Source organism: Onychostoma macrolepis, chromosome 04, assembly GCF_012432095.1.
Source record: "Onychostoma macrolepis isolate SWU-2019 chromosome 04, ASM1243209v1, whole genome shotgun sequence".
Classification (NCBI taxonomy): Eukaryota; Metazoa; Chordata; class Actinopteri; order Cypriniformes; family Cyprinidae; genus Onychostoma; species Onychostoma macrolepis.
Genome location: NC_081158.1, coordinates 32,356,086 through 32,383,976, shown reverse-complemented (window position 1 = coordinate 32,383,976; position 27,891 = coordinate 32,356,086). Strand labels below are relative to the sequence as shown.

Below are 27,891 nucleotides of genomic sequence, written 5' to 3'. Positions count from 1 at the left end.
CTGTGGCGGAACCCTCTGTAGAGCCTCTAGGCACCCTTTAAAAAGGGGTGGTTCTCTGAGGAACTTTTAACGGTTCCTGGAGGAACCCTTTTATTAAGAATGGTCAGGAATCACCTTGGTGCTTCCAGGCACCATTTCTCAATTTCAGTTCTTTAATATTTGTTCCCCTCTCCCTCCCTCTAGTTTATTGTTCCTGCTATTGACATTTAATTATTTTAATAAACAAACAGAAAAACTAAAATGAATACATATCAAACATTGTTTATTGATTAACAACAACATCCATAGAAGTTTCAAATAAATAATCAATACTGCACATCACAATCAAATTCATGGGAACACCGGTGTTAATATTGTTATAAATAAAAAATAAATAAAACTTACACCTTGACAAAACCATAAACAAATAAATGTGACTCAAATATCTTAGAACTTTAAAACAATCATACTTCAAAAATAGTACAATTCAAATGAGCAAATTTAATGTACATCGCAGTCAACGATAACATTCTTTCTTGTTCTAAATGGAGGTCACAGATTGGGAAAATTCACACAGGAAATTTTAAGAAATTGATAAGCCTCAAGACAGCTGTAGGTAGCTTGATGATCTCCTCTTGAATACCCAACAAATGCAGCAGAAAAATAGTACACTTTGCTGTACGTTTAAAAGCTTTTCTGTATAATGTTGAATAGAACAAAGGCACTTATAAGGTGAAATCATGTTGGTGGGTTCGTCAGCAAGTAGCTCCTCACCATCAGGAAAATCTGCAGTGCTGCTCTCACCAAATGGGTCTCCATTACCACAGTTAGTGTAAGTTTTGTGTAGTTCGTTGAAAAAGGAGGGATTTACATAAAATTTAATAACAAAATATTGGCATTTATTCATTTAGCACATGGTTTTATTCAGAGTATCTTTAAAATGAGTATTTTGTTATATTAGCGTACTGATTAATGGTTGTGGACTAGTTCAATGCAATATCTATTGCAATAACACAGTGTATGTATATTTGAATGTATGTGTTCGTGTGTATGTATATATACTGTACACAGGTGCATCTAAAAAAATTTGAATATCGTGAAAAAGTTCAATTTTTTTCTGTAACTTGTTTCAAAAACTGAAACTTTCAGATATTCTAGATTCATTACATGTAAAGTAAAACATTTAAAAAAAAATTTTTTTGTTTTAATCTTAATGATTACAGCTTACAGATCACGAAAGCCAAAAATATTTACATTTTAGTTGAATTAAATGACCATCCCTACAGTACAAATTCCGGGTGTCTGCAGCAACACACATTAAAGCCTGAACAATAGTTTGGTGAGCTGTCGAACATGGTTCACTTGGAGCTGTAATGATTTGTTTTGCTAGAGACAATAAGATTGATGATTTGAATAGCAATAGCTTTAACTGCAGCAATCCAATGCTGGATTTTTGACTTGAGCTGTAAGCTCTAATCATCAAAATTAAAACAAACAAAAAAAAACTTTTGAAATGTTTTACTTTACATGTAATTAATCTAGAATATATGAAAGTTTCACTTTTTGAAATAAGTTACAAAAAAACACTTTTTCATGATATCCTAATTTGTTTTTTTTTTTGATGCACCTGTGTGTATATGTGTGTGTGTATGTGTATGTGTATATATATATATATATATACATATATATGTATGTATATGTATGTATATGTGTGTGTGTAAACCTCAAAATGCACAAACTCAGACTTACCTCAATTAATCATATACCGTCCAGCACAGCAGGATCAGGAGCAAGGCTCGGATTTCTTAGAAGAAAATAAAAGTGGAAAAAAAATAAAATATATAAACTATAAGTAATTGAATGTTTTAGATCGGTTTCTGATGTTTCTCCTCAATTGTTCACTTATTTACACACCTTCAAAAGATGAGGTAAGTCCAAAGAGATCACTTTATTGTCAGCCAGCAACAGACATCAGCAGCTCCAGCAGTCCACTACAGAGCCATATTCATGAAACATACAACGTCTTCATTAACTGCTAAAAAACAAAAACAAAAGAAAACATAAATTATAAACTCTTTAATTCAATTCAGTGTAACATTAATATTGTATATAAGACTGGATTCATATATAATTTTGGATTAATGTTAGGCCTCACTCTGAAACACTATTTCAGTTATTTCAAAGTAAAAAATAAAAATAGGTCTACTTACATTAGTGCTGCTCAGTGAACCCTGTTAAATGTATAGGTTCTGAGGAGAGAAAAGGACAAAAACTGTTTTTTTCTGTAAGTTAAATGAATCGAAAAATAAGCTATTAGATAGTCTACATGTAACATGGATGGGTAACGATTAACAAACGTAAACGACAACAAATTAGTTCAGAAAAGAACAGAGTTACAATGACTAAAAGTGAATATAATGAACAAAGCTGACTAAAAATCGCCGTTTGTGATTTAATACTCTCCATTTCGTCCCACGAAGTTCATTATGATAGCTAGCATCGCGGCTATTAAATTAGCGGTTAAAATGGTAAACAACAAACATTTAAATATAAAAACATACAGTTAAGCGTGTCAGTACAGAAATTTGTGTACGAATAGTAAATCTGTATATTTATTTTGGAGAATTTACTCACCTTTTGTTAGACAGTCCTGCGCTGTGATTGTTTGAGGAGAGGAACCGTTAATGATGATACTTTGTATTTGAAATCGCACTTGCGCGCGCGCGAGCAGACAGCAGATGCGCGAGGACATTTTCTTCTTCTTGACAACAGCATACTTTTTTATTATATTAATTGTTAAACAATTATTTCTGAATAATTGAAACTTATTTCATTAGGGAAATAAAAATTCTAAATATTACACTTGTACTGATTGTTATAATTAGTGTATTTTTAATGAAATCAATGTGTTGAGCCATATTTAGTTCAATAATATTTGTAATGTTTGCTTTAAAGTTTCAGGGAAAACAATATCTACCTTCAAATAATTTTACATTTGTTTCTAAACTAAAAACTATTTTTCAGTTATTGCAGTATTTAAGTTATACAACAAAAGTATTTAAAATCCAACAAATGGAGGCATAAAAGTGCAATCTGACAGAAAGAAATAAAGAAAATAATCTGTAATACCATGGTGTAGCCACTGCCTGTATGGCCTTATATGTGTATATTCCCTATTGCTGAAAACAGTGTTTTCAGACATAATTTTTAGACATACCTGGCTGATTTGTATTTTGCATGTCCCTTTTTTTTTGACAATTTGTAAGACTATTTACTATTTTCTAATCATGCCCAAGTTTTTTGTTTTCACATGCCAAGTGCCACAAAAGTGATTATGTTCCATACCATTCCAAAAAAGTAAATAATAATAATAATAACAATAATAATAATCAGTCCTATTTCATTTCTGTCACATGAATCTCTGGGTTCCTCCAGATGCTGGTTTATACAAGTTAGATCTTCCAGGAACCATTTCAATGTTAACAGATCTTACAATAACCCTTTTAAAAAATTTGAGTTCCTCCAGGAACCTCCAGAGCACTTTGAGGTCTCAGTGTAATGAAAGGGTGACTCCAGAACCTCAGAAGTGGAAACAAAGTGCTTCAAGGATCCCATAAGTTCTTGCAAGAACTGCAAAGACTGAAATGGTTCCTCCAGGAACCCTATTATGAAAAAAAGAGCTTTGAGGCACTTAAATTACATTTTGAAGTTCCTCGAGTACTCAAAGGGATATTTGAGGCACCTTTAGTTTTTACAGTGTGGATCAGCTGTGATCTGCGTCTCGGGCCGATGACTTCACTTCCAGGGAGGCATGCCCAGGCCTGTTGGACACGCCCCCGTCCCCTGACTCCACCCCCATGTCAAAACAGCGCCACAAAGTGAGACGCGCAGAAACGTGAAGCGCAAGCTCAAACTTGACTGAAACGCAAAATAAAAGCTGCATTGCAAATAAATTAGTAGATATGGCCATGGAAAATATGTATTGCAAAATCATTGCTTTTGCTCTGTTTTATTTATATTTTGCAATTCTTTATTTTTCTTTGCAAAACTTATTTTCTTCTTGCAATACTTCATTTTCTTTTGCAAAACTTTATTTTCTTTTGCATATATATGCAGCATTAAATTGACTCCATAGGGTTCACTCCATTATTGTATGTTGCTTCATAAAAGCCTATATTGCAAAAAAGATTACGTGGATAAAGTGCATTTTCAACATATTTTCTGCTGAATTCAGTGTGTGATGCATGGCAAGAAGAAACATACTGTACTCTCAGTGCTGCTTCTGGAACGTAGCACCATGTTGCTCGTGTGGGCAGTGTGAATATGCGTCACAGAAACATGTGTAAAACAGACCTTCATCAACTAGACTACTACACTATACAGAAGACACTACTTTCACATTATACCCTTGCAGCACTTTTGTTGTTTGTACTGTACCTAGTGGACAATTGCCTCATATTCAGCTGTGGCGGTTCCAGATGGTCCAGCTCATGCAGCCAATTTATAAAACTGTAGGAAATCATGCAAGACTAGAGCAAGTCTAAATACACAAACATAAAATTGCCAAAGGAAAAGAACAAGAAAAAAAGAGAAGTTTCCGAGAAGTAACAAAGATCAGCAAGATGGTGACATCGCCGAAATATAGCAGTTCAATTAACATTTCTGTTTTGAAGCTGTCATACGGACCCGGACGTGAGGTCAAGACGATGACGCTAATGACGTGCGCGCTCTGGCAACAGACGCTGAGCGCCAAATTTGAAAGAATTTACGTTACCTCAGCTGAAGACAAACGTAGAAGTGAAAAGCGGCGTTGTGGCTTCAAATAACCCTATAAATAGCCCCCCATTGATTAAGGTAAGTACATTACCTTTATTCTGTGTCATAATAACAGCACTATTTGTCAGGTAAATTTGGAAAGCATCTTGGAGTTTATCGGCAAGTGCAAATTATGATCGTCAAGTTCACAGCGTCAACGACATGATTTAAACCTGACAAACGTTTATGCTGTAAACAATGTAACATTTTTGATACTTGTTAAAATGTTGACGAATTTATAATTATATAGATGTATATTTCACTGTATTACTGTACAGTATGTACTGTATGTTATTCGGCTTTGTGTCAGCAAAATGTAGGCCACTGTGGTGTGGGTTTGAATTTCTAATTTGAAACTGCCTGTTTACTTAGTTGCCTAGTTCATATTCACCACATCTGAAGTAAGCGTTCACTATTGCCTCCAGAAGTATTTGGACTCTACTTTTTTTCTGCTGCAGTTCAGGGGCGCAGGTATGTCAATCATCACTGGTTTCATTAAAATTAAAAGAATTAAAACTATTCAAGAGTACCAAAGCTCGACTTTTTTTCATTCAAGGAATTATACTAATGTCAAAGTGTGGAGGCTACATAAGCATTAAATGATCAAGAAAAATAGATGGAATTCGAGTGTTGATAACCACTGTGACGAAGATTATAATAAGGATATAATCATTGTCAATAATGACAATGACGATGAGTATTGCAGTAGATTTCATCTTATAGTAAATCCCATAATCATTGTGCCTCTCCATCTCCAGCAGGATCTTCTCTTTTAAATTTCCACATGTGCTTTCAAGAACAAGCACAAGGAGTTTGTCCTCAAGTCTCTGGTGGGATGGAGTCTTGAATTCAATGCAACAGATGCATCTCACTTACGACTGAAGTGTCCAGTCCTTCAGCATTCACCGTCTCAGTGGAGTCAAATGTTAAATGATGATCAGGATGAGCTGAGAAAGCAATTACAGAGAAGAAGAGAAGTGACAATGCAGGCAAGTGGCAGTGGCAGTAACAGTATCAGGCCTAAATACCACAAGGCACAAAATACTTAAAAATGATTAGCAACTCAATGGAAAGATGACAATAGGTTTATATATATATATATATATATATATATATATAATGAAAAGAAAATGTCACAATATAGTTTTTTTTTTTTTTTTTTGAATGCAATATGCCTTTTCATTTTAGTCCATTTGGTCATGTGATATATGTTCACAACACTGAAAATTACAGTGTTACACAAAACGACTCTTTTGAATGATACTCCAAAAAATAAAAAAAAAAGTAAATAAGAAGTAAAACTTTTTAGAGAATCTGTCATACTGCCCGAGCTGCTATCATTGTCCCTGGTGTCTGTAGCAGTCTGTTCAATCTACGGTAATCCAAGTGACAAATTGAAATGGCCACTGTCCAAATCTGACCTGTGGCTCCAGTCCTTCCTCTGCCCTGTCTATGTGCTGACAGAATACTCTTCCAGCAGCTCAAGTCAAACGTGAGAGAATCTGCAGTCTTGAATCTTAGTTTTTTTTTCTTATTATTTCTTCTAAATAGTTTGGCTAAGCAAACTTTCAGTCTGCTGAAACACTATCAGGCAAGCAGAAGTATGTAACTAATGGTGCTGCAGTGATTGAGGTAGCTTTTTGAAAAAGGTGGCTAAGTATAGGGAGTTTTTCCATCTTGGATTCTGGAACTATTCTGCACAATAGGTCTGAAGAGCATTCTTCAAATTTTATAAAATGAATAGTTATCTAAATTCAGAATTCACTGAAATGCTTTCCTGCAGAGAAATTAAGTGTGATGTATTTAAAAGAGTAGCTCTTTCTGTTGGCAGCATTTGTCATGACAAAAAGACCAATTTGTTGTACACTTGCAATATTTGCCAAATATTTTGTTGCCATATAATTTTGACCATGTTGTGCAGCCTTGCCTTTATGATAGACTATGATGTAGCCAGAGTAATGGTGAGAGAGAAAGAGAAAAGCACAGAGAGATAAAGGAACATATACAAACCATGGTAAACTCATTTGGCCTTCATTGCCCCCTTCTGGTTTCCAGGGTTATTACGGCTACCTTCTCATATTTTTTCAATGCCCAAAGGGACTAGATTTCCCAATCAGCTCTTTCAACCAAAGGCTGACCTTATCTCTGCTCAGACAACCTCATTGTTCATTAGTGCTACTTGGCAGCTGCTATAATGAATAAAGTGCCCTAGTGTCCTGTCAGGCACTAAACCATCAAATCAGACAAAATGATTCTAAGAGGAAAAGTTCTGCTTATAATTTAGCTATGTCATACACTAACAATATGTGGGGTGTTTCCAAAGAACCTAGAAAAGTCAGCCATTCAGATGAGAAATAGTTCCTAACATTGTTCTTAGTGTTCTCTTTGAAGCTTATTTTACAGATAAATATCTATAATTAACTATATGTGACCCTGGACCACAAAACCAGTCTTAAGTCGCTGGGGTATATTTGTAGCAATAGCCAAAAATACATTGTATGGGTCAAAATTATCGATTTTTCTTTTATGCCAAAAATCATTAGGATATTAAGTAAAGATCATGTTCCATGAAGATATTTTGTAAATTTCTTACCGTAAATGTATCAAAACTTAATTTTTGATTAGTAATATGCATTGCTAATAACTTCATTTGGACAACTTTAAAGGCGATTTTCTCAATATTTAGATTTTTTTGCACCCTCAGATTCCAGATTTTCAAATAGTTGTATCTCAGTCAAATATTGTCCGATCCTAACAAACCATACATCAATGGAAAGCTTATTTATTATATATAGATATATATATAGCTTGTATAAATCTCAATTTCGAAAAATTTACACAAGACGGGTTTTGTCGTCCATATTATTGTCACACATTATCACTAGTTGAATTTTTATTTAAGGATGTACATTGTGAAGTACACTTGTTTTTTCCCCTGTGTGCTGCAAGGCATTTATCGGCTGAAATCTGTTGCAACTGAGCTTTCTTTAGATATTTACAATAAATAAATATCAAACATTTGTCTGGTCACATCTTTAGGCACCAGTTAACGTCTACCTTCAGTATGTTCATTAAAACTTTTTGCAGAATTTTCTATTTGTACCAAATTTGAATCCCAATTTGTCCTAATTGGACCATGTCCCATCAAATTTGTAATTAAAACGCCAAACAAAGCGAATCGGCCATCTCTTGTCACCCTAAGGCTATTTCATGCCTTTAAATGTCAGTGCAAGAGAACTCCTTTAAAAATTGAAAAAGTCCATTACCAGTGACATTTCAACGTGTGTGTGCAACACATTCGGAATAGATGAGACTAACTATATTCAAACCTTGCCACATCGCTTCTTATTTGGGCCAGTATCATCTTATGTGTAATTGGACGTTTTGGAATAGGCTAGTTTTTTGTTTCTAACATTACTGTAACCCGTATGCCTGATGTCATATCCATAGTCACAATTCTGTCTGGAGTGTGGGCACCAGGATGATTCATGAAAGGTTATAATGTCCTCATTGTTTTTTTTGTTTTTTATATGTGTAAATGTCATTGTGGACTGGGTGAAAAGTGGTCATCGATCATTGTCGTATAGTTACAATTCTTTTCAACCAATCTTATTTCTTGGATGAAAGTGGTTCAGTCAAATACAACTTCAGCACTTTTTTTTTTTTATTTAGGGCAGAGATTCATGATGTTTATCTCCATGTCAAGGATATAGAGTATTTATTTATTTTTTAAATGTTAAAGTTTGATGTAAAGTGCTTTTGATACAGCAACCGTTCTATAATGCTGCTAATTGGCCTTCTGCCTTAGCTTACTGCCTGAGCAATTAGCAAATATCTTTCTGTATACCTTATAGGTTTGATCCTTGTAATGCGTTTCTTTATAGTCCTCATTCATTGGACCAAGAATGGCATCTCTGTAATAACTTCAGAAACAAGGATCTGGATTCTTTGTCAGTTTCAAGGTCTTGATCTACTCCATTAAAATAGCTGTCTGATTCAGAGGACTGACATCCAATTACTGAAAGAAATGCAGAATCATATATGTTTGCAGTAGATATGACAAAGTACAATTTCATGTTATGAAAGGAAAGCCAAATGGAGTTATTTATTCAATGCTACCTCTATTTCCTGTCATGCTGACATGACTTTTTCATATACCCCAGTATCTGATCCTGAAGGTTATTACAAGAATTTTAAACACCCAAATGGTTGTGTATCGTTCAGCCTTGTTCAGTGGCAGACTCAGTCAAGATTCTCTCCAGGGACACTTGAGATGAGATACAAACACAAGTGACAAGCCTGAGCTTAGCAACTGTAGCACAGCGTTTGATAAATGGATAAAACAACCACATCTGAAATCACTCACACAAGATCCTCCAAGGAATATCACAAATCTGTTAATTCTGGTTTTGGTAAATTATCCCACATCTTGATACTTTGCAGGAGGGCAGCAGGGTCTTATGAAGAAGGTGCAAAGGTTACAGGTCAAATCTTTGCAACAACAACATGAGTAATGCTTGTTTCCAATCTCTTCTTCTTTGACTGATGGATCTCATTCATGTTCTGGATTTCCTTATTTCCCACAATTAAACAACACAACAGCCTCAAATATCAAAAAGCACCTTTCATGTTTAACATCACGGCACAGTGTGCCGTATCTGTGAGAGTTTACACAAACACTCTTTCTACGATATGCTGTTTTGAGGGGTCTCTTTGAAGCCTACCCTTGTGTGACCATACTACCACAAATTGATTTTCAGTGAATCCTACAGACGAATCGCTGGCCTGTTCCCGCTTCACCTTCTTAACCTTTTGCAGTCATGCTTTTGAGACAAGCTTTCACTATTGTGCACATTTCTACAGTGCTTGCAAGGCAGTGTTGTACGGAAACTCTGCACTGAACTCTATTCCAACTGCTTAACATGAAGACTATTCAAACTTTGTATGTAATTATTACTTGTATATGAAATTGTGATTTGATATTTTCTTTCTATTAAGTATTTTAACATATATAAGCCTAGAACACTTTACCAACTTCACAGGCAAACACCTAACATTGTGGTGGTCAAATCTAAAAGGGATGGAAAATGTTCTTGTAGCTCATCTGACAAGGTCATGGGTCCAATTCTCAGGAGCACACGTTTGCACAAGCTTCAGCCAAATGTATGTATTTAAATGTAAAAATCTAGTTTAAAATAATTTAGTCAAAAGGAAAACAGAGCATTAAATAATCACCTAAAACAGAAAATCTGTTGAATGAGGTTCTTATTTTACTGTGCCTGCATATCTCCTCTCGCCATAGTTATTTCTAACCAGTTTATAACATGTTTTTGTCCAGCTAGGTGTGAATGTGCTGGAGACAGAAGCAGAATTTTAAAGAAGCACATCTGAGAAGCTTTCCCTCATTAGAGGATGCACCGCATGGTGAAAAGAGGCCTGTAGCAGCGCCACTGGTGTTCCTCTTGTTTATTCTTTTACCCGGCACTCTGACAGAGAGCTTGGCATGCCCTGTTTGTATGTGGAAGAAAGATTAGGTCCCTTTCTTGCCTTTTCCTCAGCGCCTGTGGTTACTTTCAGAATGTAGTGGAGAATTTAGAGCACAAACTACATCTCCTCTTGAATATAAATTGCTATTCTCTGAATTTTTAAAGGAGGGAGAAAGAGATAAATAAATCTCATTTTCTGTCCCAGCAGAGTTCCCTCTGCTCAACTTTGTTTGTACTTTTCCCCCTGGCCTAACCTTGGCACAGAGGAGATAGAGCTCCCCTTGATACATTGGGATAGTTCATCCTAAAATGAAAATTGTCATTATTTACACATCCTTCCTCATTTGTTTCCAAATCTGTATGGCTTACTTTCTTCTCTTGAACAGATCAAAACAATGTAAAAAAAAAAAAAAAAAAAAATCCATACAGTGTTGTTTGGGAACCTACTGACTTTCATTATTTGGACAAACAGGTGAAGCAAGATTATTTAAATTTTTAACTATTATTATTATTATTTTATTTATTTATTTATTTTTTTTGTGGTGAACTCTTCTTTAATTTTGTAGTCATATGCTCTTATTCTGTCAATGAATGTCTTATTGAAATGTTAATTTCCAGAAATTTAGGAGAAACATCTTCAAACATCGGCAGAGTTGATTTTTAGTTTTCTTCTGTGTAATACAACTGAAAATTCAGTGGTGGAAGACAGCAAGTAAGAGTGAAAAATGAGAAAGAGAGAGTATGCCTCTTCAACAATTAAAGTGCTTTAAAATTAACAAAGGAACTGTGTCAACAAGGCCCCATTAATTTTACATTTCTACATTCATAACTGCACCTATAATCTCCATTACTGCAGCCTGACTGCTCATGTCTCTCTTAACGCATAATAGCACTCTTTCCCTGGAGAGAGTCACTGGCTTTCAATACATCATTCCTCTTAGGGCTGTTTCTATAAGCAGAGTTATACAAATTCTCTGACGTGCTTATTAACCAAAGGGTGAAACAGGCCAGTATTTGAAAACATGAAGTCTTCTATGAGTGATTTCATGAAGTCTTCTCTATGAGTGACTTCACTATGAATGAAGTATATTTGCAAAGCACAGATATTGGTCATTCAGGAATCATTAAACTTAATTATGGCACAAAGGCATTACAGTGTATTGAATTTCTCAGACTGAAGCTATGCCTTTTTGGTTCCCCAAGTAAAAAAAAATAAAATAAATACCCCATGGAATGGCGAATGTTGAAAATGTTGAATATTGATTCAAACGGATGATTGAACCAGAATTATGAAGTTATTCATATTGAAATGGACATTTTAAATTCATCAGCTTAAATGCCATTTAATTTTATAGCAAGTTATTTGATAAACACCCAGCCCCAGATGATACTTATTGAATGCCATAAACCTAGTTGTTTCATTAAAAAAAAAAGATTGTGCAGCCTATTCAGTGAGCAAACGTGTGGGAGTGTCTCTAATATATATCAGGGATGTGTGTTGTGGGTGGGTGCATATGCATTATTCAGTAACTGCACTGGCAAACATTATACTGTAACTGAGCCTAGCATACTCCTGTTTTAATTGGCTGTTTTCGTTCCTCTGAGAATGATGTCTGGCTCTGATAAAAGCCCAGTCAGGTTTTTTTTTTTGTTACTTCAGAAGGTTGCTGCTAGGTCAAGCCCGATTAGTAGTCCTCAAGCACAGCTCCATGAGAAGTGTTAAAAGCAGCGTTTATGCCAGAGTGAGCAGCATTTTTCTCCTCCATAACTGTCAAGGCTGGACTTTTAATTGATCCAGTGATGATTTTTCCCATACTTCCTGAAGACAGGATTTATACTTCAGCTAAAAATGTATTTTCTTAAGCCTTACCCTTCAGTACGTATACCTCTGACTCTTCTCTTATTCACTGTAGAAAAACAAACAAAAATAAATAGTTGAGAAAACGTAAAAAAAAATAAGGCAACTTGATGCCACTTTTGAGTTCTCTCAACAATAGTATTTTAGTTCTTCTCAGTAAAGATACTTTGTTTAGCCAAGGTAACTTTGTTCATGCAATGCTGATTGTCTTATTTTGCTAATAGAAAAATTGTCACAGCAACTGAAACATCAGTTAATGTTGTTGAGGTGATCTATTTTTTTCTGTTTCCTGGAAGAAAAAAAAGTAACCACATTATCAATTTTGTTTATTTACAAATGACAAACCTTAATGGATAACTTAGTCCAGTGGTTCTCAAACCTGTCTTGGAGTACCCCCAGCCATGCACATTTTGTATGTCTCCATCATCTATCACTCCTAATTCAAGTCATCAGCTCATAAATGGAGACTGCAAGACCTGAAGTGGGTGTGTCAGATATAGAGAGATATACAAAATGTGCAGTGCTGGGGGTACTTCATGGAGAGGTTTGAGGACCACTGACTTAGTCTAATATGTAGACAACATTGTCGCTTGCAAAACAACTTACAAGACTAAGATATCCAGGAAATGGATATCAGGCTGAACATTCTCAAGAAATGTTAAGAAGATGAGCTTTTTGCATCTCAGTACAACAAATAATTAACATTAAAGATAAAACAAAGTCAGCAAACGGCAAAACAATCCTATAACACTGCATCATTTATTCATGCTGCAATGTTTGCTAGGAACTCACAAAGCCTTAATTTCAACAATATGAAATTCTTTGTTCAGATAACTGTTTGACTTGTTGGGACAACATTTGGGGTTATTTTGTTGGTCTGACTAGGGTTTTTATGTAGTTTCAAGAAAATAGCATTTTTTTAGTATTTGAAACTCAAATGTTTCTTAAACTGGAAAATGTGCAGTTGCATTTTTTACATTCTTTTCAAAATACCCAACCTTTTCTTAGGTGAAGTCAAGAGGTAAATTAAACTTCCATCATCTTCATAAACCCCAGTTAGTCCAGAGACTTAAGTAACATCACTGACCAATGGTGCCCATACATCTTAACAATAGTAAGACGTCATCAGTTCTCACAACAGAGAATGAACCACTCCTCAATAAGGGAAGATAACTGAAGGATAAATAGTTACAATTTTCCTCTCCACACCTTCACTAAAAGCTAAAACATGATTTTTTTTTCAGGCAGATGGGTGATCAAGATGATCCAGAATGGTTCACCTTTGGGTAATCTTAAGGTTAGTGAGATTTCTGTCATATACTGAATGTATTACATTTGCTATGAATGATACCTCAAATAATGTTTGCTTGTTAAAGAAAGGCAATGCTATTATATATATATATATATATACAGTGAGGAAAATAAGTATTTGAACACACTGCTATTTTGCAAGTTCTCCCACTTAGAAATCATGGAGGGGTCTGAAATTGTCATCGTAGGTGCATGTCCACTGTGAGAGACATAATCTAAAAAAAAAAATCCAGAAATCACAATGTATGATTTTTTAACTATTTATTTGTATGATACAGCTGCAAATAAGTATTTGAACACCTGAGAAAATCAATGTTAATATTTGGTACAGTAGCCTTTGTTTGCAATTACAGAGGTCAAACGTTTCCTGTAGTTTTTCACCAGGTTTGCACACACTGCAGGAGGGATTTTGGCCCACTCCTCCACACAGATCTTCTCTAGATCAGTCAGGTTTCTGGCCTGTCGCTGAGAAACACGGAGTTTGAGCTCCCTCCAAAGATTCTCTATTGGGTTTAGGTCTGGAGACTGGCTAGGCCATGCCAGAACCTTGATATGCTTCTTACAGAGCCACTCCTTGGTTATCCTGGCTGTGTGCTTCGGGTCATTGTCATGTTGGAAGACCCAGCCTCGACCCATCTTCAATGCTCTAACTGAGGGAAGGAGGTTGTTCCCCAAAATCTGCAATACATGGCCCCGGTCATCCTCTCCTTAATACAGTGCAGTCGCCTGACCCATGTGCAGAAAAACACCCCAAAGCATGATGCTACCACCCCCATGCTTCACAGTAGGGATGGTGTTCTTGGGATGGTACTCATCATTCTTCTTCCTCCAAACATGTTTAGTGGAATTATGACCAAAAAGTTATATTTTGGTCTCATCTGACCACATGACTTTCTCCCATGACTCCTCTGGATCATCCAAGTGGTCATTGGCAAACTTAAGTCGGGCCTGGACATGTGCTGGTTTAAGCAGGGGAACCTTCCGTGCCATGCATGATTTCAAACCATGACGTCTTAGTGTATTACCAACAGTAACCTTGGAAACGGTGGTTCCAGCTCTTTTCAGGTCATTGACCAGCTCCTCCCGTGTAGTTCTGGGCTGATTTCTCACCTTTCTTAGGATCATTGAGACCCCACGAGGTGAGATCTTGCATGGAGCCCCAGTCCGAGGGAGATTGACAGTCATGTTTAGCTTCTTCCATTTTCTAATGATTGCTCCAACAGTGGACCTTTTTTCACCAAGCTGCTTGGCAATTTCCCCGTAGCCCTTTCCAGCCTTGTGGAGGTGTACAATTTTGTCTCTAGTGTCTTTGGACAGCTCTTTGGTCTTGGCCATGTTAGTAGTTGGATTCTTACTGATTGTATGGGGTGGACAGGTGTCTTTATGCAGCTAACGACCTCAAACAGGTGCATCTAATTTAGGATAATAAATGGAGTGGAGGTGGACATTTTAAAGGCAGACTAACAGGTCTTTGAGGGTCAGAATTCAAGCTGATAGACAGCTGTATCATACAAATAAATAGTTAAAAAATCATACATTGTGATTTCTGGATTTTTTTTTTTAGATTATGTCTCTCACAGTGGACATGCACCTATGATGACAATTTCAGACCCCTCCATGATTTCTAAGTGGGAGAACTTGCAAAATAGCAGGGTGTTCAAATACTTATTTTCCTCACTGTATATGTGTATACAGTGGGGCAAAAAAGTATTTAGTCAGCCACCAATTGACCTATCGGTAAGCCCCTCCCCTCGAACGCGGACTAGCCAATGGCAGTTGAGTATCAGTTGCAGGGGGAGCGGAACTCGGACATCTTTAGGTTTCAGCGCCATAGAGAAACATTGGAAGATCCGAAGCTCGCATCGGTTTTATGGGGTTTATGCTTCAAAAATGGAAAAACGATGTGTCTGGGGTACTCGTAACACTGATTCCAGGTATCCTGAGAGGATGGACGATATAATTTATTTTATTACATTTCCTGAATCCAAACAAAACAGAGCAAAATGTCCCTAAGTATTCACCCCAATACAAATGAGGACAAAAACGTTCATTTTCTGGTTGTCATACACTCATTAAGTTACAGTTTTCATCTGCTCAAGCAGAACGTTAATGTTATTGTGCTTTAGCAAGGTATCTCTGGCTAAAACTAGCTAACGTTAAAGTTAGTGGGTCCATGCTAATGTACAAACCTAAATAGTGGACTGTTCTCGTGTCTTGTACAGTGTAGGTCAAAAACACATAAACGAAGGACTACATTTCAGTGCCTCTCCATATTAAACTGGTTAAATGTACATTAATTTAATCATTCCCTGCGATACATGCATGAGGACCGACCGTAATATGAGACTTCTCCTGCTTACATTGTGATCTGTAAACCCTCGCTTCGAGTTACCCACCGTATTTATTTTTTAAATATGTTATGAATCCCTCCATGGAATATTTAATTCCCATTTGGTGGCCTTCTGTGTCCAAAATTGTGCAAAAACATTGTGGGACAAGGTTTTCACACTGTAGCTGTCATTGAAAGACAGTGAGCAACTCCGTTTGTTTGTCCGAGGGAGCAACAGTAACTAAGGGGGCCGGGGCTTACCGACAGGTCAATTGTGCAAGTTCTCCCACTTAAAAAGATGAGACAGGCCTGTAATTTTCATCATAGGTATACCTCAACTATGAGAGACAAAATGAGAAAAGAAAATCCAGAAAATCACATTGTAGGATTTTTAAAGAATTTATTTGCAAATTATGTTGGAAAATAAGTATTTGGTCAATAACAAAATTTCATCTCAATACTTTGTTATATACCCTTTGTTGGCAATGACAGCTAGGTGTGAGGTCAAACGTTTTCTGTAAGTCTTCACAAGGTTTTCACACACTGTTGCTGGTATTTTGGCCCATTCCTCCATGCAGATCTCCTCTAGAGCAGTAATGTTTTGGGACTGTCGCTGGGCAACACGGACTTTCAACTCCCTCCAAAGATTTTCGATGGGGTTGAGATCTGGAGACTGGCTAGGCCACTCCAGGACCTTGAATGCTTCTTATGAAGCCACTCCTTCGTTGCCCGGGCGGTGTGTTTGGGATCATTGTCATGCTGAAAGACCCAGCCACGTTTCATCTTCAATGCCCTTGCTGATGGAAGGAGGTTTTCACTCAAAATCTCACGATACATGGCCCCATTCATTCTTTCGTTTACACGGATCAGTCGTCCTGGTCCCTTTGCAGAAAAACAGCCCCAAAGCATGATGTTTCCACCCCCATGCTTCACAGTAGGTATGGTGTTCTTTCTCCTCCAAACACGACAAGTTGAGTTTTTACCAAAAAGTTCTATTTTGGTTTCATCTGACCATATGACATTCTCCCAATCCTCTTCTGGATCATCCAAATGCTCTCTAGCAAACTTCAGACGGGTCCGGACATGTACTGGCTTAAGCAGGGGGACACGTCTGGCACTGCAGGATTTGAGGCCTTTGTTACTTTGGTCCCAGCTCTCTGCAGGTCATTCACTAGGTCCCCCGTGTGGTTCTGGGATTTTTGCTCACAGTTCTTGTGATCATTTTGACCCCACGGGGTGAGATCTTGCGTGGAGCCCCAGATCGCGGGAGATTATCAGTGGTCTTGTATGTCTTCCATTTTCTAATAATTGCTCCCACCTTTGATTTCTTCACACCAAGCTGCTTACCTATTGCAGATTCAGTCTTCCCAGCCTGGTGCAGGTCTACAATTTTGTTTCTGGTGTCCTTTGACAGCTCTTTGGTCTTGGCCATGGTGGAGTTTGGAGTTGGACTGTTTGAGGTTGTGGACAGGTGTCTTTTATACCGATAACAAGTTCAAACAGATGCCATTAATACAGGTAACGAGTGGAGGATAGAGGAGCCTCTTAAAGAAGAAGTTACAGCTCTGTGAGAGCCAGAAATCTTGCTTGTTTGTAGGTGACCAAATACTTATTTTACCGAGGAATTTACCAATTAATTCTTTAAAAATTTACCAATTAGTTCTTAAAAAATGTGATTTTCTGGATTTTTTTTTCTCATTTTGTCTCTCATAGTTGAGGTATACCTATGATGAAAATTACAGGCCTCTCTCATCTTTTTAAGTGGAAGAACTTGCTCAATTGGTGGCTGACTAAATACTTTTTTGCCCCACTATATATATATATATATATATATATATTTTTTTTTTATCTGATCTGATTTAAATTTTTCACCTGCCAGGCAATACAATGTCACAAAATACCATAAAGACTTAAACTGAGACTCCAAAATATCTTGGGGGTGGTATTTTTTGCATTTTGGTCCTTAGAATAACTGATACAAACCACTTAGAACACCCCTGCATTGTGCTGACAAGTTTTGCATGGGCAAGCATTTTTCCCCACTTATTTATTTATTTTTGTAGCAATTTTGAAGGCATGATGCAGTTTGGTAAATGCTTGAAGAAAAGTGCTGGGAGAAGAAAATGTGAAATGTACTCGACAGATTTAGTCTATACATGGCAGTGTATATGTGGTATGTGTTGAGTAGGCACATAGCATCACTGTAACTATATTTTTTTTTACACAAATGCAACAGAAGTAAGCAAGATGTAGAGGGGGATGGTTTAATGATTCAGAGGCTGTGGTCAGGGCATTTTTGTCTGGCACTTTGCCGTTCTGTTCAGACCCTCCAGACTGCCTCAAGGGCCCAAACACTGTCCTTGCCTGCCCTGAGTACTTACTTTGTCTTCCTGTTGTGACGCAGAACCAACTGGCTGCCCCCCACCTGGCGCTTCTCTCCAGAGATTACCAAACTGCATCATCCCTATGCAATTTGTGTCTTCACAATACACACCATTCCCGACAACATGCATTTAGCATTCCTTACATGTTCCCTCGGCCATTACAGAATCTGTCCTCTGTCCAACTGTGTGTTCCATTTTTGGCAAGAAACACGGAATCCCCAAAGTCTCCAGGAAGCCTCCGTAATGCGTAACATTTAAAAATAATCCCACGCTTCGGCAGAAATGCTGTTGTGTGAACAGCATCCGTAATAGAGCTACATAAATATTCTCCAGAAGCAAAACGCTGCCCCTGTCTGGTACTGATAAATAATGGATCCTGTAGGCACGAATCTGTCAGGGTTTCCACTTTTATGGCACAGGGTTTGGGATGGACAGGTGTAGGTGTGTGTGTGTGTGTGTGTGTAAGTATTTGTAAGAAATATGGACTGAAAACCACACAGATCTGAACCCAGCAGAAAAGCCTACCTGGTCTCATGGCATTTACGTACCTGGGTGCAATTTTTAGCGTGACATGAAATATGTACCAATAAGTACATATCACTGCAGTTTCCAAAATAAATGAACACTTTCACACAAATTTACAGAGTTGCAATTAATAAAGCGTAATTTTCACACAATTACTTGAAGAATGTTATGCTATGACTTCAAAACAATATTAATATGCTGGGAGATTTGAAAACGGATACTTTTGAACGTTAGCATCACATACATCCAGCTTCATATCTATAGGTTTTCATGGATGATAAGTTTGTTCGGTAGCTCACGGAGTACGGAGACGGACTTAGGAGACAAGAAACACCGGTTCGATTCCCGTGTAACTACAGTTCGACAAAGCAGTTAAAATATGCGTAAGAGGAAGTTCAAATGGCACAGTTGCATCAGCCAATACGTTTTTTATATCAGTTTTGCATTTGTTAACACTATCGGGTAGGTTTAGGGCTGGATTTGGTGTAGGGCACAGTTCCCGAATATTTGAATTCTGAACCGCTGCAATACGTATCTGAAGCAACGTAATAATAAAACAGCAATACGTACAAATATCTACGTAATAAAAACGTGCCGGGGTTCACATACTGAACCTGTGTTTTAGCGCCACTCAGTGGACATTTCTATTTGAAACTGCGGCGAAACGTGCAGCAAGGTACGTAAAACGGTGTCGCACAAAAAGTGCGCAGAGGTACGTATTTTTATGAGACCAGTTTGAGAAAAGCAATATATGCACATGGTTGTGCTGAAGAAATGAAGAGCCCTTAAATATTTTTCTCTGTAATATAATGTGTATTATAATTCAGTGATGACAGACTCATTTTCAATTACATAAATTGGTCAGGCTGAGTTATCCTTTCTTATTGTTGTTGTAAGCTGTAATGGCCCTTGTTGTGCTTCCCCTAATAGGCTCATGAAGTAAACTAACGTATTTCCTTCAGTGCTGTACAGCTTGTATAAATCATTGTTATTATCCTTGGACGAAAGCCCTAAGAAGCCATGCTGTAGCTCAGTTGAGTGGTAAATTCATCTGCATAAAGGCTCATCAGCCCTCAATTCTTCGACCGATGTTTACTCTATGGATCCTTCTTTGTTATCCGTAATAGTCCATAATGAGGACAATGCACAGGTTTGAAGAAGCCGTTTTATCATTCATGACAGGACTTTAACTCCTTCCAACATCTCTACTGGAAATAACAAGCTTTCTGGGATTTAGGTCTGTATTCTAAGCAAAGTACTAAAATCGGTTGAGTTTGCAATCGCTTGCTTCGGGAAGAAGGAAGAAATGATTAAGATATTTGGGGGAAAAAATACATGGAGCATTTCTGTTTTAAAAATAGTTTTTAAGCTGGAACATATTTTTCAGGCTTAATGAGGCATTGCTAAAGTTGAAGTTTGTAATTTTCTCAGTGCTAGTATCACCAAATGTAATTATAAAAGAAATGACCATTTCCAAACTGGTTTTCACTTCTGCCATTGATCATACAAACTGATAATCAGGGCAGTTTGAATGCTTAACTTTTTATTAAAACTCTGCAAACTAAGACTTGGAATTTCCTCGCATGTAGCTGAAGGTCGATGAATGCATTGATCTTATGTCAAATATCAACCAGAAGACTATCAGATGGTTAGACTTGTCGAATACCATGACTCTTGCGAAACTAGGCTTATACAGCATCTTACAAGAGAACTTGCGGAGCCATATGAGAGCACTTCAACATTTGTCTTATGCTTATATATTGACTCTGCAATCTTTTGAGGTCGAAGGCTTATTTGATAGTGCAAACTGGAGGGGTGACAATCAATAACGCAATTTTCAGTAAGATGCGTAAAGCAAGAAATCTGTGGCATAGCATCCTGCAGCAAAAAAGTGTTTAGAAATGTGCATGAATCTGCAACAGGACAAAGACAGAGATCCTGCATTAAAGGGCAGCCTGTCAGATTTACACATCCCTATCCACACACCTAATTAATCGTACTCCTCACAGCACGTAGCGCTTATTAATAATGCCGTTTTAAAACTATTAAATGGAGACCCCTAAATACACACAAACATTCTGGACACATTCATGTAAGGGATGCATATCAAAAATGGTGGAAGAGTGACTTACAGTTTTTTACAATTGCTATGACAATGTTTTCAATACTTTTAACAATTTTCCTAAACTCTTCACAGTTACCACAACATCTGTATGTGTAGGCTATACAATTAACACATTTCTCGATGCTTTGACACAAAATGCATACAGTTAACTCAAATTTAAAATGCTTGAACTTCTTTTGCACACAAGCTCAACCAAGACCCAAACAATGTAATTTTACTGTCAAATTTTCAAATGCTTTCACACTGTATGTCAGAACAGATAACATCATGTTCTAAAACTAACTTGTAGGATAAAGTCAAAGTGAACAGCTGTATATACAGTATATAGTGAACTGAAACACAAATATGTCCCCTGTATTTTATTCCATTGCTAATGAGAAACAGCTGGTTGAAGTTATGCAAATATATAAATTACAAGTAATAATAAATTAAGCTTTTGTTCTGTCCAGACTGGACTATTGCAATGCTCTCTTGGCAGGTCTTTCAGCCAGTTCCATCAAACCTCTACAATTAATCCAGAACGCGGCAGCAAGATTAATTTTTAATGAGCCAAAAAGAATGCACGTCACACCTCTGTTTATCAATTTGCACTTCATTTGGCAAGTGAACGTCTCTTTATTGTTCATCCCAAAGATGCACAAAATCACTTTCACTGACTTTTACATTAACTGTTCCCTCCTGGTGGAATGACCTACCACACTCAATCCTAGCAGCTGAGTACTTAGCCATCTTCAAGAAATGGCTAAAAACACATCTCTTCCATCTTTATTTGACCTCTCTATTCTAATTCTATTTTATCTGTCTGTCTTCTTTGTATCTATTCTTTGTATCTATCTGACCCTCTAACACTAGTTTTATTTTTTTTTTCTATTCTTGCTAGCTTTTTTCTATTCTACTTGTTTTCTTTCATTAAAAAACAAAACAAAACAAAATAAACCTTGCTATGTGTACTGCATTAGAGAGATTTGTCATAGCGCTTGCATCTTATTGTTCTTTTGTTGGTTTTGATTGCTTCTATTGTCCTCGTTTGTAAGTCGCTTTGGATAAAAGCGTGTGCTAAATATAAATGTAATGTAAATGTAAATTGCAGCTGATTCCCATCTAGGAAACACACTCAGGTGTTGGGGTTCTTTCAATCACATGAGCATATGATATACAGTAAAAGAGGAACTCTTTGGGCCGATCTTGTGTGGAAAAGTGCACTCCTGCATAAATGTGAGATTTAAGAATCTGCACCAAAGACTGGTGCCAGAGAAAGGGGACGGGTGGGAGACAACTTGCCAATATATGTGATCACATGGAACAATGTGGCATTCCACCATTCCCAGTGCAGTCAGAGCCTGGTCTGACACCCAATCGAGAATGATGTCTCCTTTCCTTGCCCTTTCCTCCCCTTTCCTCAACCCCATTGAGGAGTTTTTCTGAGCCTGGAGATGGAAGGTTTTTGACCATCGTCCACAGGACCAAATGTCCCTCCAGGATGCAATGGATGCTGCATACCAAGACATTACAGCTGAACACTGCAGGGGTGGATAAGGCAAACCAAAAGATTCTTCCCAAGATGCCTTGCCAGAGAAGATATCAGGTGTGAAACATGTGGCCAAACACAGAAGGCCGGGCAGATGAGATTACATTTATTTATAATTCTTCTGTGGCTTTTTCTGTTTGTATATTTTGTACTTTCACATAATAAATGATAGAATATTGCATATCTTTTGTTTTCATGCATTCTTGTTTTCTTTCTTGTTTTTCTAATGTCCTGTTGCAAATAAAGCCTTTACTGCAATTCTGTCTCAGTCTCGTTTTCTCCCATAAACCGTTCATTCTATAAAGCTACTCTGAGATGGGTCATTCAAATTTTGTATTGAATTTCTGCAGCAATAAGACAAAATACATTCATTTACTAAACCCAAAAAGAAAAAGAAACTGTAGTGTAAAACACAATCTATGATCAATGCAATATACTGTCTATTAAGGTCAGACCTGACACCTAAAATACAGTTTCTGTAATTCCATTTGATGTTAGTGTTTTTATGATATTGTACCATGATCGACTAAATGTTCCTGAGAACATGTGTTAGAGTTTTGGAATAATAATTTGATTTTGAGACATGTTTGCAGTGTTTAGGTAGATGTAGTGTATTGTGTTAGTATATTATTGTAATTTGAAAATTCGTGTTAGAGTTTAGTTTGCAATGTGTGATTTTGAACATGAAATTAACTGTTTTGTCAATTGTGTGTTGTAGGTGTGTTGGTGCATTAAGAGTTTAGGAAAATTGTTAGAAGTATTGGAAAAAATGTCATAGCGATTGTAAAAAACTGTAACACTTTTGTGATTTGAGTTAGAAGCAGCTGAGTGAAAATTAATGGCTAAAAAAGGAGGAGAAAAATGAAGTGCTGAAAACCGCAGTCCCAGGCTTCTCCCTGCTGTGTGCACACACACCCTTCTAAAGGGCTCCTGTTGCCATGGCGATGTTCGGAACCGGTAAAGATTCTGTTTCTCTAGAGCTCTTCCCCAGAGTCTGCCTGATTCCGTCTAACTTGCAGTCCAAGTGTCGACCAATTCACTGTGTTCTGTTGTTTCTTGGCTTTTGGCTTTTGTGAGCGTGAGATGCTCATCGGCATGCAAATGCATTGCAGGCATCTTTACTGTCCAATAAATGAGTGTTTCTCTTAGTTAGTACTTTCTTGCAGTGGGAAATTGTAACTGCAACCTTTTGCTTTTGCTTGATTTTGTAATAGCATTTGCAAGAATGGTACATTTGGAGTCAAACGTTTTTTTCAGATGTGCCTGCAAGGCTATTAGGGAGCAGAATGTTTTGTATATTCTGTTTGTACAGTAAACTTGAAGTGAACTTCTCTGACAGACTGGCTTGATGCTGTCATGTTCTTGTCTCAAACACTGCACTGGTGAAAAGGTTACGCTTATTGTCATTTTCTGAGTGACTCATACCTGTAAATTTCTTTAGGGACTCTCCTAACTGTCCCTTTCTCAGTTTCGTTCTCTTTGCTCCCTGGTGTTAGAATCTGGGCCTGTGGTTCTCTGTCTAGCAGGGTGACATTTAATAGATGTCTCTCATCAGAATGTTAAAGGAGCCCTGCAGCCTCACCATGCCTGACAGATCCGGTGTGTGCGCGTGTGTGTATGTGTGTAAGGTTAAGAATGTGGATAGGGTAGAAATGTGGCAGCCCTTCATTTAGCCTGACGTTTTTTTGATTTCCAAAAAGTCCTAAATGGGTAAATGATAAGGATAAGTCTAGATGAGGGTAAGTAGGCTATAAAGACTGATAAGTACTTATATAGACAGAGCAGTGTTCATTAATGTTGAAGATGATACAAAGTAATCATGTAAAGTTGTACTTGCAGGCAATTACCGATACAGTAGTTTGTCAAGAACAAACATGACTGAGATTTAAATTGATAATCAAACATAAAATCCTATGACCTCGATAGCAGAAAACATTGGGCTGTTTAGCCAATCTGATTTGTTGTCATCTGAATATTTGTCATCTTACTTTTTTAAGCCTTTATCAGGAGCTCTGTCATAACCGGTTTTATGTAAGCTCTCTGTTTCGCAATCTGTATTAGCCAAATTAAAGTAATACCACAGCTGGCTAGATTTTGGTAAGTGTAGATGCATATTTCAGAATAACAACAAATAAGTCTGGGTAGGGTGTGCGATTTATATATAGAATAAACCAGCGTTTCCCAATCCCAGTCCTCGCAGCAGCACCCCCCCTTCATATTTCGTGCAGAGAGGGGGGAGGGCATGAGGACTGGGATTGGGAAAGAGTTGGTATAAACTATATGCGATTTGACATTATCGAGTATATTGCAAAACCAAACAATCTGAATTACATTTTAGACACAACAAAGCCACAGCAGAACTGTTTTGTGTCTCTGAGCAACACACAACAGTGTTTCGTTACTGAATCAATCAGCTAATATCATATGAAGTCAAGTCACCTTTATTTATATAGCGCTTTTAACAATACAAATTGTGTCAAAATAACTTTACAATATAAAAATAGGAAAATAGTGTGTCAATAATGTAAAATGACAAGATTAAGCACTCCATTTTCAGTTAAAGGCATTTCATTATTGAATTCAGTGATGTCATCGTCCAGCTCAGTTCAGTTTAAATAGTATCTGTGCAACCAAGTCGACGATATCGCTGGAAATGAAGTGTCCCCAACTAAGCAACACTGTTAGACATTTCTGTAATTTCTGCAGTTATTTACTGTATATCACCCAGTATAATACTGCAAATTCCCTTTACAGTAAATAACTGTAATACCCTTTGCATCATGGGAATTTTGTGTGACGTCAGACCCCACATACAGAGACTCACTGTATTTTAAAAAAATTGCTGTATACTACTGTATTTGCTGTAACGGCCTCTTTGGCGCCATTCTATTGAGGTTGTTATATTTTCCTCATTTCTTACATTTGGATTGACACGATTTTCCCTGCACCGTGCACCGTGTCTATAACGTGTCTGTAACACTGGATGTGTTACATCGCTTGTAATGATTGAAAAATCCGTTTGTACTTCGTGTCAGAGGGACAGCGGGAGCACTTGGAGTACATCTGTACGTCAGAAAAATACCGGGGCATCAGTTAACTGTCCGCATCCACTGTAGATAGTATATATAATGGGTTCAATATTGTTTTTTTATCGAGTCGCGCCTTGCCACTCGCGTCCGAGGAAGACACGGATCCAGCAGGGCAGCGCCGCGGGTTTTTCCCAGGGATGAACCGGCGAGAGTGAAAGAGTTCCGGAGAACCTTTGCACTGTGCGTCAATGCACCTAACGAGATAATAAGAACCACAAGCAAGGTAAAAATATATGTACATTTGTCTGTGTGTTTGTGTCAAATTTTTGCACACCAGTTTACCTAAAAAGTTAGTAACATTTACCAGTCAACATGGCCGTAACAAACTGGTAAACTGCGCTGTCGTTTCAAATGACTTTTGTCAGCTTGTTGAATTAAGTTACCGAATTCAAATTATTTTTAAGGAGTAACGCTTATCTTATATTAACATTGGGTTAACTAATGTGAAATTTTGTTCAGGTGTAGAAAATAAAATCGTATGTTAGCTATCCCGGCTCACACTGTGCGATTTTGGCCACGATTTGTCCATCTGAGACGAATTTTGAAAATCCTAAAAGATTCTTATAATCCTAGGCTAAAATCTGTAGTCTTTGATCGTTAGTTTGACATGTTCACCGACAGCCGATTAATGGCTGTTGCGATCAAATTTTACCTCCGACGAAATTCTGGCAGTGTCAGAAGATTTGGCGCACAGTCCTGCAGTGTGACTACTCCTACAACGAGCATCAAACTGTTAGTTTTTCAAGACAAGCATAATCAGAATTAATGCTGGAGATTTCATAAACTCTGGCGCTCCCGTCCTCCACTCACAGAATTCATATGATATGTTGCCTTTGTTCTTATAAACACCGGTTGCGCTGCTGTTTTCATGTGGGTGTCTAGAGCTGCATACATTATTCTTCTTACATATGCCGGTATTGCCGCCGTTCATATACTTTTCATGATAGCCAGCATTTCGGTCCCGTGTGCAATGCAGTTCGCAGTCACTGGACGTGTATGGGTTGATAATGTAAAACTCATTTTTAACTCGTCTTGACTGTCATACCGTCTGACATTTAATGACAACTGAGATCCCATAGTCTGACTTGATCATCATGTTCGTACAGTCTGACATGTACAATCCTAAAGGACTTTTAAAAAAATTGCACAGTGTGTACCCGGCTACAAGTTTTATGGCTAGCTGCCTTTTCTAGTTTTAGAATTAGTTTGTTATAGTTTTTAATGGAATTTAAGATTTACTGCATTTTTTTTTTTTTGTATTTGTGTTTTAAAGGCAACTGCAATGAAGCATCAAGAAAGACGTGGAGCAGCGCCAGCCACCCATAATTCATGGTAAGAGAACAACTATGGTTTTGAGAGGTTTGTGTATTCTATATGGAGTTTGCCTTTTAAAAGTGTGCCATTTCTACTACTTGTTTTTCAGAGGATACATTTCTGTCACTAACAAAGTGGATGATGAGCAAAGGTGGTGGCCACATTTTGGAGCAGCACCTGGGTTTTGCAGATGTTTGTCTTTTTTCCCAAAAAAGTGTTTCTGTTGCCTAAAGATTCTTTGTGAGGATAAATCCAGAGGACACAACATAATGCACTGCAAAACGTCCTAAGACAGGAGAAATGCTGAAGATGCACTGTTCCAGCATTGGAAGACTATATTTTTAAGCGTTATACATGCAATGTTTTAAATAAAGAATTTGATATTTTGTAATTATTGTGTCTGTTTTAATTGAATGCCAGTAGTACCTATGTAGAGTAAAAATAAAATGAATTCTATATACAAATAATCAAATCTAATGAAATCTATATTAAAATGAATTAAGTAGTATACTGATGAATTGAATTACAGTAATTTACTTTAGTTTGCAACTGTAAAGCAAATACAGTTTGCTACTGTAAATCTTACAGTAACTTACTAGCAACAGTGTTTCCAGTAAGTTACTGTAAAAACCCTTTGAAATGTCTAACAGTGAAGCCAGAGGCGACAGCAGTAAGGAACCAAAACTCCATCGGTGACAGAATGGAGAATAAAACCTTGGGAGAAACCAGGCTCAGTCGGGGGGCCAATTCTCCTCTGACCAGACGAACCAGCAGTTCAATCCCAACTGTAGCAAAGTCAGATTGTGTAAAGGACTCATTTGGTTCCTGTGGTCTTGTCCCGATAGCCGTCTGAATTCACTGTTTATTTTTATTTTTTATTATTGTGTAACTTCAGTTATCATAAGCTGCATTTGATGTAATGATCAGGAATGTGCTGATGTTTATATATGTTCTCAAAACTAAGAGAGAGTACAGGTGCATCTCAATAAATTAGAATGTCGTGGAAAAGTTAATTTATTTAAGTAATTCAACTCAAATTGTGAAACTCGTGTATTAAATAAATTCAATGCACACAGACTGAAGTAGTTTAAGTCTTTGGTTCTTTGATGATTTTGGCTCACATTAACAAAAACCCACCAATTCACTAT

At 37.2% G+C, this 27,891-nt stretch overlaps 3 long non-coding RNA genes across 5 annotated transcripts; 2 read left to right on the top strand and 1 right to left on the bottom strand.

The window, feature by feature from the left end:
- Positions 1 to 195: 195 nt before the first annotated feature.
- Positions 196 to 3,688, bottom strand: LOC131539621 (uncharacterized). Its single transcript, XR_009270930.1, has 4 exons — positions 2,190 to 3,688; positions 1,894 to 2,014; positions 1,729 to 1,783; positions 196 to 792 (listed from the first exon to the last, which is right to left on the bottom strand). It is a non-coding gene; the product is annotated as an uncharacterized LOC131539621 (long non-coding RNA).
- A 1,049-nt stretch (positions 3,689 to 4,737) lies between these two features.
- On the top strand, positions 4,738 to 13,518 carry LOC131538339 (uncharacterized). Of its 3 annotated transcripts, XR_009270542.1 has the most exons (4): positions 4,745 to 4,833; positions 5,167 to 5,265; positions 5,553 to 5,787; positions 13,387 to 13,518. It is a non-coding gene; the product is annotated as an uncharacterized LOC131538339 (long non-coding RNA). The 3 variants fall into 3 exon arrangements; XR_009270540.1 differs by having other exon boundaries at positions 4,738 to 5,265; positions 5,556 to 5,787; XR_009270541.1 differs by having other exon boundaries at positions 4,738 to 5,265.
- Positions 13,519 to 24,750: 11,232 nt separating this feature from the next.
- LOC131538340 (uncharacterized) lies at positions 24,751 to 27,074 on the top strand. Its single transcript, XR_009270543.1, has 3 exons — positions 24,751 to 25,652; positions 26,703 to 26,761; positions 26,853 to 27,074. It is a non-coding gene; the product is annotated as an uncharacterized LOC131538340 (long non-coding RNA).
- The last annotated feature ends 817 nt before the right edge of the window (positions 27,075 to 27,891 follow it).